The sequence below is a fragment of the Pseudophryne corroboree genome, chromosome 2, assembly GCF_028390025.1.
Source record: "Pseudophryne corroboree isolate aPseCor3 chromosome 2, aPseCor3.hap2, whole genome shotgun sequence".
Taxonomy (NCBI): Eukaryota; Metazoa; Chordata; class Amphibia; order Anura; family Myobatrachidae; genus Pseudophryne; species Pseudophryne corroboree.
In genome coordinates, this window is record NC_086445.1 from 895,362,434 (window position 1) to 895,376,605 (window position 14,172).

The following is a 14,172-nucleotide window of genomic DNA, read 5'->3' on the forward strand; positions in this document are numbered from 1 at the left end:
TCTGACGAAGAATGCGCCTGCTGAATCGTGTTACAGATCCAGCGAGCAATAGTCTGCTTTGAAGCAGGAGCGCCAACCTTGTTGGCCGCATACAGAACAAACAGAGCTTTGGTCTTCCTGATCCTAGCTGTTCTGGTCACATAAATCTTCAAAGCCTGACCACATCCAGGGACTCGAAATCCTCCAAGTCCCGTGTAGCCACAGGCACGACAATAGGTTGGTTCATATGAAAAGATGAGACCACCTTGGGCAGAAATTGAGGACGAGTCCTCAACTCTGCTCTATCCACGTGAAAAATCAGGTATGGGCTTTTATATGATAAAGCCGCCAATTCCGAAACCCGCCTTGCAGAAGCTAAGGCCAACAACATGACCACTTTCCAAGTGAAGTATTACAACTCCACTGTTTTGAGTGGTTCAAACCAAGGTGACTTGAGGAAACTCAATACCACTTTAAGGTCCCAAGACGCCACCGGAGGTACAAAGGGAGGCTGAATATGCAGCACGCCCTTCACAAAAGTCTGTACTTCAGGAAGAGAAGCTAATTCTCTTTGAAAGAAAATGGACAAGGCCGAAATTTGAACCTTTATGGACCCTAATTTTAGGCCCAAATTCACTCCCGTATGAAGGAAGTGAAGCAGACGGCCCAACTGGAACTCCTCCGTAGGAGCAGCTCTGGCCTCACACCAAGAAACATATTTTCGCCATATACGGTGATAATGTTTCGACGTCACGTCTTTCCTAGCCTTGATCAGGGTAGGAATGATCTCCTCCGGAATCCCTTTTTCCGCTAGGATCCAGCGTTCAACCGCCATGCCGTCAAACGCAGCCGCGGTAAGTCTTGGAACAGACAGGGCCCCTGCTGCAGCAGGTCCTGCCTTAGAGGAAGAGGCCACGGATCTTCTGTGAGCAACTCTTGCAGCTCCGGATACCAAGTCCTCCGTGGACAATCTGGAACAATGAGGATTGTTCTGACCCTGCTTATTCTTATTATTCTCAACACCTTGGGTATGAGAGGAAGAGGAGGAAACACATAGACCGATCTGAACACCCAAGGTGTCACCAGAGCGTCTACCGCTACCGCCTGGGGGTCCCTTGACCTGGCGCAATATCGCTTTAGCTTTTTGTTGAGACGGGACGCCATCATGTCTATTTGAGGCAGCCCCCACCGACACGTGATCTGTGCGAAGACTTCTTCATGAAGTCCCCACTCTCCCGGATGCATGTCGTGCCTGCTAAGGAAATCCGCCTCCCAGTTGTCCACCTCCGGGATGAACACTGCTGATAGTGCACTTACACGGCCTACCGCCCAGCGTAGAATCCTGGTCGCTTCTGCCATGGCCACTCTGCTTCGCGTTCCCCCTTGGCGGTTTACATAAGCCACTGCCGTGACATTGTCTGACTGAATCAGAACCGTTTTTTCCCGAAGCAATTCCTCCGCTTGACGCAGGGCGTTGTATATGGCTCTCAACTCCAGGACGTTGATGTGGAGACAAGTCTCTAGATTTGACCAGAGACCCTGGAAATTTATTCCCAGTGTGACTGCTCCCCAGCCTCGGAGGCTTGCGTCCGTGGTCACCAGGACCCAGTCCTGAATGCTGAATCTGCGACCCTTTAGTAGGTGAGCACTGTGCAGCCACCACAGGAGAGATACCCTGGTCCTGGGAGACCGGGTGATCCTTTGATGCATTTGTAAATGGGACCCTGACCACTTGTCCAAGAGGTCGCATTGAAAAGTCCTCGCATGGAACCTGCCGAAGGGGATGGCCTCGTATGAAGCTACCATCTTCCACAGAACCCGTGTGCAATGATGCACTGAAACCTTTTTTGGCTTTAATAGGTTCCTGACCAGGGCTATGAGCTCCTGAACCTTTTCGATCGGAAGAAAAAACCTTTTTCTGGTCTGTGTCCAGAATCAGGCCCAAAAAGGTCAGATGCATTGTAGGGACTAGCTGGGACTTCGGTATATTGAGAATCCAGCCGTGTAACTGCAACGTCTTCATGGACAGAGACACGCTGTCCAGCAACTTCTCCCGAGATCTCGCCTTTATGAGGAGATTGTCCAAGTATGGGATAATTGTGACACCCTGCCTGCGCAGGAGCACCATCATTTCTGCCATTACCTTGGTGAAAATTCTCGGGGCCGTGGAAAGCCCAAACGGCAACGTCTGAAATTGGTAGTGACAGTCCTGCACTGCAAATCTCAGGAACGCCTGGTGAGGGGGGAATATCGGAACATGAAGGTAAGCATCCTTTATGTTCAGGGACACCATCCAATCCCCTCCCTCCAGGCTGGCGATGACCGCCCTGAGTGATTCCATTTTGAACTTGAACCTCTTCAAGTACAGGTTCAGGGATTTTAGATTTAAAATGGGTCTGACCGAACCGTCTGGTTTCGGGACCACAAACAGGGTTGAGTAATATCCCTCTCCTTGCTGGAGATGAGGAACTCTGATAATCACCTGTTGAATATACAATTTTTGGATTGCTGCCAACACTAGCTCCCTCTCTGACGGGGAAGCCGGCAGAGCCGATTTGAAAAACCGGCGAGGAGGCAAGTCTTCAAATTCCAGCCTGTATCCCTGAGAAACAATCTCTAATGCCCAGGGATCCACCTGCGAGCGAACCCAGACGTGGCTGAAACACCGAAGACGAGCCCCCACTAGATCTGCCTCCCCCCGGGAAGCCCCAGCGTCATGCGGTGGACTTTGCAGATGCAGGGGAGGACTTCTGCTCCTGGGAACTAGCTGTGTGCAGCCTTTTTCCCTTGCCTTTTCCTCTGGCAACAAAGGACGATCCCCGTACCTTCTTGCTCTTATTGGAACGAAAGGACTGCATTTGATAATGAGGTGCCTTTTTTGTATGCTGCGGGGGGACATAAGGAACGAAATTTAACTTACCAGCCGTAGCAGTAGAGACAAGGTCCGAGAGGCCGTCTCCAAACAACTCCTCCCCCTTGTAAGGCAAGGACTCCATATGCCGCTTTGAATCGGCGTCTCCCGTCCACTGTCGGGTCCACAAGAGCCGCCTAGCAGAAATAGACATAGCGTTTATTCTGGAGCTTAGTAAACAAATGTCTCTTTGAGCATCTCTCATATACAAGGCAGCCTCCCTGATATGCTCTATGGTCATTAAAATGGCATCCCTATCTAAGGTGTCAAGCTCCGTAGATAAGGAATCTGCCCATGCCACGACAGCACTACAAACCCAGGCCAACGCCATAGCCAGTCTAACAATAGTACCGGAATGAGTGTAAATGTGCTTCAAGGTAATTTCCTGTCTGCGATCAGCAGGATCCTTGAGGGAAGCCGTATCCTGCGAAGGCAGTGCCACCTTTTTGGATTAGCGCGTCAGCGCCTTGTCTACTTTAGGCGAAGATTCCCATCGTATCCTATCCGTTTGTGGAAAAGGATACGCCATAAGAATCCTTTTGGGAACTTGTGGTCTCCTATCTGGAGATTCCCAAGCCTTTTCGCACAATTCGCTCAGCTCAAACGAGGACGGAAAGGTGACCTCAGGCTTTTTCCCTTTATACATGTGTACCCTCGTATCAGTAATATGCAAAACCTCTTTAATGGCAATAATCATGTACCGAATACCTTTTGCCACCTTCGGCTGTAATTTTGCATCTTCATAGTCGACACTAGAGTCAGTATCCGTGTCGGTATTTGTGTCATCGATCTGGGATATGGTGCGCTTCTGAGGCCCCGAAGGTCCTGGCGCCACAGGGGCAGGCATGGTCTGGCTACCTGACTGATCCCTAGCTTCAGCCTTGTCTAACCTTTTATGCAATAGATTGACATTTGCATTTAAGACATTCAGCATATCCATCCATTCCTGTGTCGGCGCTGCCGACGGCGATATGACATTCAAGCACTCCACCTCCACATTAAGAGAGCCTTCCTCGTCAAACACGTCGACACACGCGTACCGACACACTTCACACACACACAGGGAAACTCTTTTCTGAAGACAGTATCCCCTTTAAGGCCCTTTGGAGAGACAGAGAGAGAGTATGCCAGCAGACACCCCAGCGCAATGACCCTGGAGACCAACACAAAATGTTTTTCCCCAGCCGCACTGTAATATAAGTTATCCGCCAATTATGTGCTTTCCCCCTTCTCTTTTAAACACCCCCTTCAACGTGTGTAAGCAGGGGAGAGTCCGGGAGCTTCCTCTCAGCGGTGCTGTGGAGAGAGAAATGGCGCTGGTGAGTGCTGAGGGAGAAGCCCCGCCCCCTCGGCGGCGGGCTTCAGTCCCGCTCAAAGTTATTAAAAAAATGGTGGGGGCTCTTTTATATACATGTACAGTGCCCACCTGTACATGTATATTGTCTTTTGCCATAAGAGAGGTGTTATATTGCTGCCCAGGGCGCCCCCCCTGCGCCCTGCACCCTTACAGTGTCCGGAGTATGTGAGGTGTATGAGAGCAATGACGCACAGCTGCAGTGCTGTGCGTTACCTCAGTGATGCTCTGAAGGCTTCTGCCGCCTGAGACGTCTTCTGACTTTGTTTCTTCTGGCTCTGTGAGGAGAACGGCGGCGCGGCTCTGGGGGTGGACGCCCAGTAAGAACCTGTGTTCACCCCCTCTGGAGCTAATGGTGTCCAGTAGCCGAGGAAGCAGAGCCTATCAATTAAGAAGGTCTGCCCCTCTCTCCTCAGTCCCTCGATGCAGGGAGCCTGTTGCCAGCAGTGCTCTCTGTAAAAATGTAAAAAAATTCCAAACAAAAATGCTTCCTAGGCAGAGAACTCAGGGAGCTCCCTGTAGTGCACCCATCTCGCTCTGGGCACAGTGTAAAACTGAGGTCTGGAGGAGGGACATAGAGGGAGGAGCCAGTGCACACCCAGAGTCCAAAGCTTTCTTAAAGTGCCCTATCTCCTGCGGAGCCCGTCTATTCCCCATGGTCCTTACGGAGTCCCCAGCATCCTCTAGGACGTTAGAGAAATTATTTTAAACTCCCTAAGAAAAATAAAATCTGGAAATTGTGTTGCGAATACTATAATTTGCATTACTTACACATGTCACCTTCCTCAAAGTATATACCGACTGCGCTTTATATTGTGTAACTCGTTTTGCAGTCAAAGTTTTTTTGCGCAGGTAAATTATTCAGGCACCACATTATTTACTGAAGTGCAACATTTTTTGCTTAAACAATTAGAATAATTAAGCTTTGTATTTACTAGCTTGCAGCTTTAGCAACAAAAATACTAAATCACTATATATTTCTTGTTCTAAAGGGTATAACAGATATTACCATATTTCCTAGAATTCACAAGATTTTTTAATTTTTTTTGTCCAACACAATCTGTTTATTTTTCTCAAAAAAGGCATGTGACAAATGACAGCACTATAGAATAAACTACAGTAGTTATTATTTAAAGAGGCACTCTCTAATTTTATATTGTTTCATCAGACATATCCGTTCCTTTGTATTTATTGCCGTGGAATAATCAGGAAGTCAGTAAGGGATATTATTTACTAAAGGTCAATTTTCATTCATTGCAAATTGATGATGAAAATTGATCCTACATGATGTTGTGTTTCCAGGGCTAAAACACACATTTGCTAATATTTAAAAAATGAATAGCAAAAATAATCTGTCAGTAAATGTATGTTTTAGCCCCTGAAAACAACATCAGTTAAGATTGATTTTCATCTACTGTATAAAAATCCATGACAACCGACCTTTAGTAAATATACTCTTAAGAGGCATTTACAAACTGTAAAACACATGCATCACATATTTCACTGGCACGGTCATTTTTATGGGATCAAACTTTGTGTTGACACTTTGCAGTGGAGGAACTTGTGACTAGTAGGCCCAGATACAAAAATATAATTTGGGTCCCCCTCCTCCCTCTCAACCCAAGTTCACAATATGCCACAAGGCAGTGAGTGACAGCTGAGGCGTCGCTCTGCCCCTTTACACCCGGTGCGGCGGGTTAAAAAAGGCGTGGCTTTGAGGGGATGTGGGCGTGGCTAGCCATCCCGACCCCCGTTTTCTTCACGCCTGGGGTCCGGGAGGAGCGGGCTGCCCCGGGGAGTGTTCTTGCTGCAGTGCCGGCTACTGCTCAGTGACAGGAGCCGGGTTCCTGCACTGTAATGTTACAGTGCAGCACCTGGCTCCTGTCACTGAGCAGGAGCCGTCACTTTGGGGTCACCCCTCAGCCGTACCCCCCTTATGACGCCAGTGGGTGACAGTGTACGGCAGGGGGAGGCAGAGGGTGACAGCAGAATTCAGAGGGAGGAAGAGGCAGGGCCTTCTTTTCGTATGGGCTCAATGGCCACTTGCCCAAGGGCCCCAGGAGTATAAGGGCCCTAGGCTGATAGCTGAGGGTCCCCTGTTTCCAGGGGTTCCAGAATTTTTAAAATCAGCCCTGGGGAACCTGGAGATATCTGACTTCAAAGCAGTGGTCCCCATCTGAGCCTGTTAATTGCTCTTCCCAGCCAGATATATCAGGTTCTGTCTGACTTTTCCTGAGGGTATACTCCAAAAGCTGGGACTCTCCCTTTTGGTGGGACATCCCGCCCGTGGGACATCAAAGCTGATAGCACCCCCCACCCCTACTGCTAGAGAATGTATAGGGGCCCCAGTGCACTGCTGTGCACAGGGCTGGCAGGTGCAGATGATCTGCCTGAATATGACCTGCCATGTGAATGGTTCTATATCTATGAATGCAACCACTACCAGCAACACGCCCGTGACACTCTCCGTGCGCCTGTTTAGCCGCCTCCGTTATCTCTCAGTCACAGTCCATGAACACTCCTTACATTTCTGACTCTAAATCTGTACATGTGAAAATCGGGATGTGACGTGACTCCAGTGTATACGTAGACAAAACACATTCCTGCACTGTGTCCAGCATCAACGCTGTATACGACTTTGAACCAGGCTCTTTTATGTCATATCAATTTGAGGTTCAGTATTCCTCATAATTTAGCTGAATTGGCTTTTTCACGCACAGAAATGCTCTATAAAGTGCGTCTTGACAGTATAAAGTAGTCCCGCTAACAGTAATGATCAATGTGTGATCCCTGTAGACATAAAAAAATCAAGTCATCTGCATGTGTGAAAAGGCTCCATGGAAACCTTCTACACCTGGAGCACCCCCATACAAAATCTCCTTTTAAATGTCTGAACCCACAAAACAAAATCTTATATCCCTCTAAACTCTAACAACTACACTGATATGCTAGGCTTTCTGTATGATAGTATCATACCTCCCAACTTTGGTGCCCGCTGAAGAGGGAAATCGGCGCGGCCCACCGGAAAAAGGCGTGGTCTCGTGAAAGGGGGCATGGCTTTGAGGGAGTGCCGCTATCGCGAGCCACGCCCCCTGGTTTTCGTCACTGAGGGGGCATGCCCAGCACTCTTTGAGCTGCTGGCATGCCCCCTCTCCCTCTGTCTTTAGTGAATAGATGCTGTGCGCATGCACGTGACGAATGACAGAGCATGCCAACTGCCCCCCCACCCCATCGCGGGACACTGTGGCACGCGGGTGGGACAGCCCAAAAAACGGGACTGTCCCGCGAAAATCGGGACAGTTGGGAGATATGTAGTATGGCGCTGTGCTGACCACACACATGCAGATCATATCAGCCAATCTGGCGGTGGGTAGCAAATGAAATCAACTTTCTAAACAATTCAACTTGAATCCGACTGGCATGCGGTTATTAGGTCAACAGTCAATAGGTTGACCACTATTAGTCGACATGCATTAGGTCGACATTGATAATAGGTCGCCATGGCAAAGTACGATACAGCAAAAGGTTGACATGAATTTTCAATTTTTTTTTCATTTGTAGAATTTTTTATACTGTACGATTCACGTGGACTACAATTGGGAATGGTAACCTTGGCTTGCCATGTCAGGGGACGCGGTGCACTAATTGGGGTTTTCGCTGATTTTACGGAGTAAACAACACCAAAGTAAAAAAACGAATGTCTACCTTTTTCTGTGTTGACCTTTTTTCATGTCGACCTTTAGTCCATGTCGACCTAGTGCACGTCGACCAATAGTGGTTGACCTAGTTAGGGTTGACCCAACGATCCATACCCAATATGATTGCACTTCATAGGGCAGTATGGAAAATATGACGGGGCTGTTGACCAGTGTTGCATCATGTGGTCATCAGTGGATCCTTAAACATACAATCCAGCTGTCCTGACTGCTGGATGTTTGACCCATCTACTGAGAATGTTAGGAAGTATAACTGACCCACATGGATACAGGGGAAATCCCCAGTGGGCACCATTACATGAGTTCCCACTCCCTCCTTTAGGTGTTATGTTCTGTAAAGTGCACTCAACTTATGCATTGTTACTCTATTAGAGGGTCAGTTACCTGGTGGAGCAGGACCATGGATGAACATGGGTGCTTGGTTCACTTCTATAAAAAAGGCACAATAATTCACCCTCCTGACAATCAAAGTGGACGGTCATGATACACCCTTGTCCCCTAATCTTGTTGGCTGTGGACGTTAGGATAGTGATCTCAGTTCCTGACAGTAATTGGCATTGTAATGCTGCAATCATTCAGTAACCTACAATGAAGTCATCCCAGTGGTAAAAGTTTAGCCTGATTATTTTTATTTACAAATTAATGACATGTATTTCACCTTTATTAGAGCTAATGCAGTGCTCACACTGGCCGGTCAGTACTGGGGTCTCCTATCACATGTACATTAATGTGGTACAGTATATACTGTATAGACCGGATCACCATCATGTGCAGAATTATTATACATACAGTATGTTACAGTACAGTGCTGTTATCAATCTGGTACATTATCATGCATGCACTATCAATATTTACTATATAGATTTATAAAGGGGCCCAGACAGTGCAGTTTGTAATGGTTTTCCAAGCCTCTTTACATCCCTTAAGCATGGGCCCCTACCACTGCATTCAGTGTCGGACTGGGGCATGAAGGGCCCACCAGGGAATACAGTGGTAGATGCCCATGTTTAGGGGTGTGGCCAGTCTCCAGAGGGGGTGTGGTCAGATGCTACATTGGTTTGCCTAACCATTAGAGATTGATTTTATATATATATATATATATATATATATATATATATATATATATATGGGTGTAGTACGGTCTGCCGGCAGTCGGGCTCCCGGCGACCAGCATACCGGCGACGGGAGCCCGACCGCCGGCTTACCGACAGTGTGGCGAGCGCAAATGAGCCCCTTGCGGGCGCGCTGCGCGCGCCACGCTATTTTATTCTCCCTCCAGGGGGGTCGTGGACCCCCACGAGGGAGAATAAGTGTCGGTATGCCGGCTGTCGGGATTCCGGTGCCGGTATACTGTGCGCCGGGATCCCGACAGCCGGCATACTGAAGACCACCCATATATATATATATATATCTCTCAAATACTGCTAGTCCATGCATAATAATGTACCAGATTACAGCAATGCAGTGTAGAAAATACACGAGAGTCCTGTCTGGAACCTGATCCCTAGAGGAGTAGGAGGGGCCCCCAGGCAGTGGAGCCCACCAGGGGTTTCCCCTCTACCCCTGTGTGCCAGTAGGGTGATCTTCAGTATACCGGCGCCGGAATTCCGACAGCTGGCATACCGACACTTTTTCTCCCTCTTGGGGGTCCACGACCCCTCTGGAGGGAGAATAAATAGCGTGACCGTGCCCGCAGCGTGGCGTGCGCAGCGAGCCCGCAAGGGGCTCATTTACGCTCGCCACGCTGCCGGGATCCCGGCGCCGGTATGCTGGTCGCCGGGAGCCTGGCCGCCGGCATACCATACTACACCCGTGCCAGTCCAACCATGACTGCATTCCCCTGATGGGCCCTTCATGCCGCAGTCCAGCTCACTATTGCTCTGCACATGTTCTGCAGTGAGAGGCTGCTGCACACAATTGCACCAGGACGGTGTTGCAGTACAAGGGTGTTTATTAAAAAGAAATGGAGCCGGGGGCCTAACATAAGAGGTGCTAGGCATGCCTACAATTACATCACCACCCATCCCCTGTGCAGTCAAAGGGCTTAAGCCTACAAAGGCTAGAATTTCATATGGTTCTCATACATGTTTGAGGGATCTTTTCCTCATGGTGATAGAAATAAGTGCACTGCAGTCGTTGAGATGAATATTCTTGTAAATGACCCTTATGGATGTATAATATGAGTGAACTGCCTTACACATACCATGTCCTGCTAAAGTAAAGCAAAATATTATCAGAATCAGAATCAGCTTTATTGGCCAGGTATACTTGCGTATACTAGGAATTTGCATTCGGTTTGCTATACAACAGCCAAGTAGGTAACAGATAAGCAGGTGGGGGGGGGGGGGGGTAAGCAAAGTCACACAGATAGGTATACGGTAGGAACACAAGTGAGTTACATGTACGTCTAGTCAGTCAATGTTCAGGAGTTCAGCAGGCGGACCGCTTGGGGAAACAAACTTTTGAGGCTTCTGGTGGATCTGGCGGGGACAGCCCTGTAACGCCTGCCTGAAGGAAGCAAGTTAAATATGCTGTGGCCGGGGTGTAGCTGGTCTTTTACTATCTTCATTGCCCGCTTTTTAGCTCTGGACAAGTACAGGTCCTGGACTGAGGGAAGGTCGGCCCCGATGATCTTCTCTGCGGTTCTGACCACCTTTTGGAGCCTGCATCTGTCTCTCGCGCTGGCGGAGCTGTACCATACGAGTATCGAGGAGCACAGTACCGACTCCACAATCGCGGAGTAGAAGAGGAGCAGAAGCTTCTGTTGCCTGAGGAAGTTCTTAGTTGCCTGAGGAAGAACAACCTCTGCTGCGCTTTCCCAACAGTGGCGTCAGCGTTGGACCCCCATTTAAGGTTTCGGGAGATTGTGGTCCCTAGAAATTTGAAGGAGTCCACTAGCGATACCACACTGTCAGCAATTTTTAGCGGAGGTGCACTAGATGACTTCTTCCTGAAGTCCACTATCATCTCGACAGTTTTGAGGGGGTTGAGCTCGAGGTTGTTGTGGATGCACCACTGGGCCAGCCGGTCTACTTCCCGTCTATAGGCCGATTCGTCCCCATCGTTGATGAGGCCGATGACGGTGGTGTCATCGGCGAATTTGATGATCCTTACTGATTGCGCCTCTGAGGTACAGTCATTTGTGTACAGGGAGAAGAGCAGGGGTGAGAGGACACAGCCCTGAGGGGCCCCTGTACTAATGGACCGCGCTTGAGAGGTGAATTCCCCCGCTTTCACCACCTGTGTCCTATCTGTCAGGAAGTCTATTATCCAGGATCAGGTAGCTTCTGGGACCCCTAGGCGAAGTAATTTGGGGTGGAGGATGCTGGGGACGATTGTATTGAAGGCCGAGATGAAATCGACAAACAGGACCCTCGCGTAGGTACCGGGAATGTCTAGGTGCTGTAGAATGTAGTGCAGGCCCAGGTTGACTGCATCCTCGACACACCGATTCGAGCGATAGGCGAACTGCAGGGGGTCCAGTTGGGGGCCAGTCACAGTTTTCAGGTGATTCAAAACCAGACGCTCGAACGTTTTCATGACCACAGACGTCAGTGCTATCGGCCTGTAGTCGTTAAGGTTCGTGATAGTGGGTTTCTTGGGGACCAGGACTATAGTAGACCTTTTGAGGCAGGAAGGGACTTTCTGTAGCTCCAGCGATTTATTGAAGATCTTGGTGAATATGGGGGCGAGCTGACCCGCACATGCTCTTAGGGCAGATGGTGACACTCCGTCAGGACCCGGAGCTTTCCTGGTTTTGGCCCTTTTGAACAATGCCTCCACCTCTTCTTGGGTGACTTGCAGTGCCTGGGGTTGGCCGTCGGTGTTCGGGGCATCGTAGAGGTGATTGTTTGGGTTGCAGGGGACTTCTTTTGCGAACCTGCAATAAAAGTGGTTCAGTTCATCTGCAAGGTCTTGGTGCATGGCGGTGGACTTTGATGTTTTCCTATAGTTGGTTATGGATTGCATTCCTTTCCATACAGATACGGGATCATTGGTGGAGAGATCGTTTGTCAGCCTGTCCGAGAACCGCTTTTTTGCTAGCCTGATTCCTTTAGTCAGAGAGTTCCTAGTACGGTTGTATAGTGCTCTGTCACCGCTGCTATAGGCCTCCTCTTTGGCTCGACAAAGTTGCCTGAGCTGGGGATTGAACCAGGGCTTGTTGTTGTTGTAAATGCGGTAAGTCTTGGTAGGTACACACATGTCCTCACAGTAGCTGATGTAGGATGTGACAGTGTCTGTCAAGTCATTCAGGTCGGTTGCCGAGGCTTCAAAGACCCCCCATTCCGTGCAGTCAAAGCAGGCCTGGAGCTTCATCTTGGCCTCATTGGTCCATTTCTTAACAGTCTTAACGACAGGCTTAACTGCTCTCAGCTTCTGTGTATAGATAGGGAGTAGGTGGATGAGGCAGTGGTCAGATAGGCCGAGTGCAGCACGCGGGATAGACCAGAAGGCAGACTTGAGGGTAGTATAGCAGTGATCAAGGGTGCGCCCTTCTCTGGTGGGATACGTGACTTGTTGTTTGTACTTAGGTAGCTCCTTGCTCAGGTTAGTTCTGTTGAAGTCACCCAGTACTATAAGCAGAGAGTCTGGGTGTTTTTGTTCTATGTCGGATATACATACGGCCAGGTGGTGCAGGGCTTCGTTCGCGCAGGCGAGGGGGGGGGATGTACACATGGACAAATAGCATAATAATGGCGGCATACACAGCATATTGCCCTTATAGTTACAAATACTTTACTGTATACCTGTATTTGCCATTTTAGTTACAAATACAGAGTATTTCATATTATTTTAAAGTAATTGACGTAATTTAGTGAAATTTGGCATGGACATAACTTGGTTTGTGAGAAACATGAGGAAGGGGTAGCATCCAGGCCAGCTTCAATGCAGCTCTTTGGCATGTGCTTGTGGAAACTACTACAGTATCTCCTGCAACAGTTTACGCAAGGACTTCTGTGGGGAGGCCAGTAGTCTGTTTTTCACTACCTGCACTGTTGTTTCCGCCATTTTTGGTTGGCTCCTCAGTGGATATCCAATAATGTTCAAGAGGTATCTAGTGTTTTCACCAGATACTGAATCTGTGAATTTTGCCGGTGGTTCCGACTTCCAAACTGCTGAATAAATTGTCTTGGACACCACAGTACTAGAGATGAGCGGGTTCGGTTTCTCTGAAACCGAACCCGCACGAACTTCATGTTTTTTTCACGGGTCCGAGCAGACTCGGATCCTCCCGCCTTGCTCGGTTAACCCGAGCGCGCCCGAACGTCATCATGACGCTGTCGGATTCTCGCGAGACTCGGATTCTATATAAGGAGCCGCGCGTCGCCGCCATTTTCACACGTGCATTGAGATTGATAGGGAGAGGACGTGGCTGGCGTCCTCTCCATTAGAAATTAGATTAGAAGAGAGAGAGAGATTGTGCAGAGTCAGACAGAGTTTACCACAGTGACCAGTGCAGTTGTTGTTAGTTAACTTTTATTTATTTTAATATAATATATCCGTTCTCTGCTATATCCGTTCTCTGCCTGAAAAAAAACGATACACAGCAGCAGCCAGTCACACAGTGTGACTCAGTCTGTGTGCACTCAGCTCAGCCCAGTGTGCTGCACATCAATGTATAAAAGGCAAAGCTTATAATAATTGTGGGGGAGACTGGGGAGCACTGCAGGTTGTTATAGCAGGAGCCCCCAGGAGTACATAATATTATATTAATTTAAAATTAAACAGTGCACACTTTTGCTGCAGGAGTGCCACTGCCAGTGTGACTAGTGGTGACCAGTGCCTGACCACCAGTATAGTAGTATATTGTTGTATGTATTGTATACTATCTCTTTATCAACCAGTCTATATTAGCAGCAGACACAGTACAGTGCGGTAGTTCACGGCTGTGGCTACCTCTGTGTCGGCAGTCGGAACTCGGCAGGCAGTCCGTCCATCCATAATTGTATTACAATATATACCACCTAACCGTGGTATTTTTTTTTCTTTCTTTATACCGTCGTCATAGTGTCATACTAGTTGTTACGAGTATACTACTATCTCTTTATCAACCAGTGTACAGTGCGGTAGTTCACGGCTGTGGCTACCTCTGTGTCGGCAGTCGGCAGGCAGTCCGTCCATCCATAATTGTATTATTATTATAATATATACCACCTAACCGTGGTTTTTTTTTCATTCTTTATACCGTCATAGTGTCATACTAGTTGTTA

General features: G+C 48.5%; 1 protein-coding gene across 7 annotated transcripts in view; it reads right to left on the reverse strand.

Annotated features, from left to right (window-relative positions):
• RAP1GAP2 (RAP1 GTPase activating protein 2) overlaps nucleotides 1-14,172 on the reverse strand; it is a 1,491,256-nt gene that overhangs the window by 646,638 nt on the left and 830,446 nt on the right. The gene's annotated exons all lie outside the window — the stretch shown is intronic.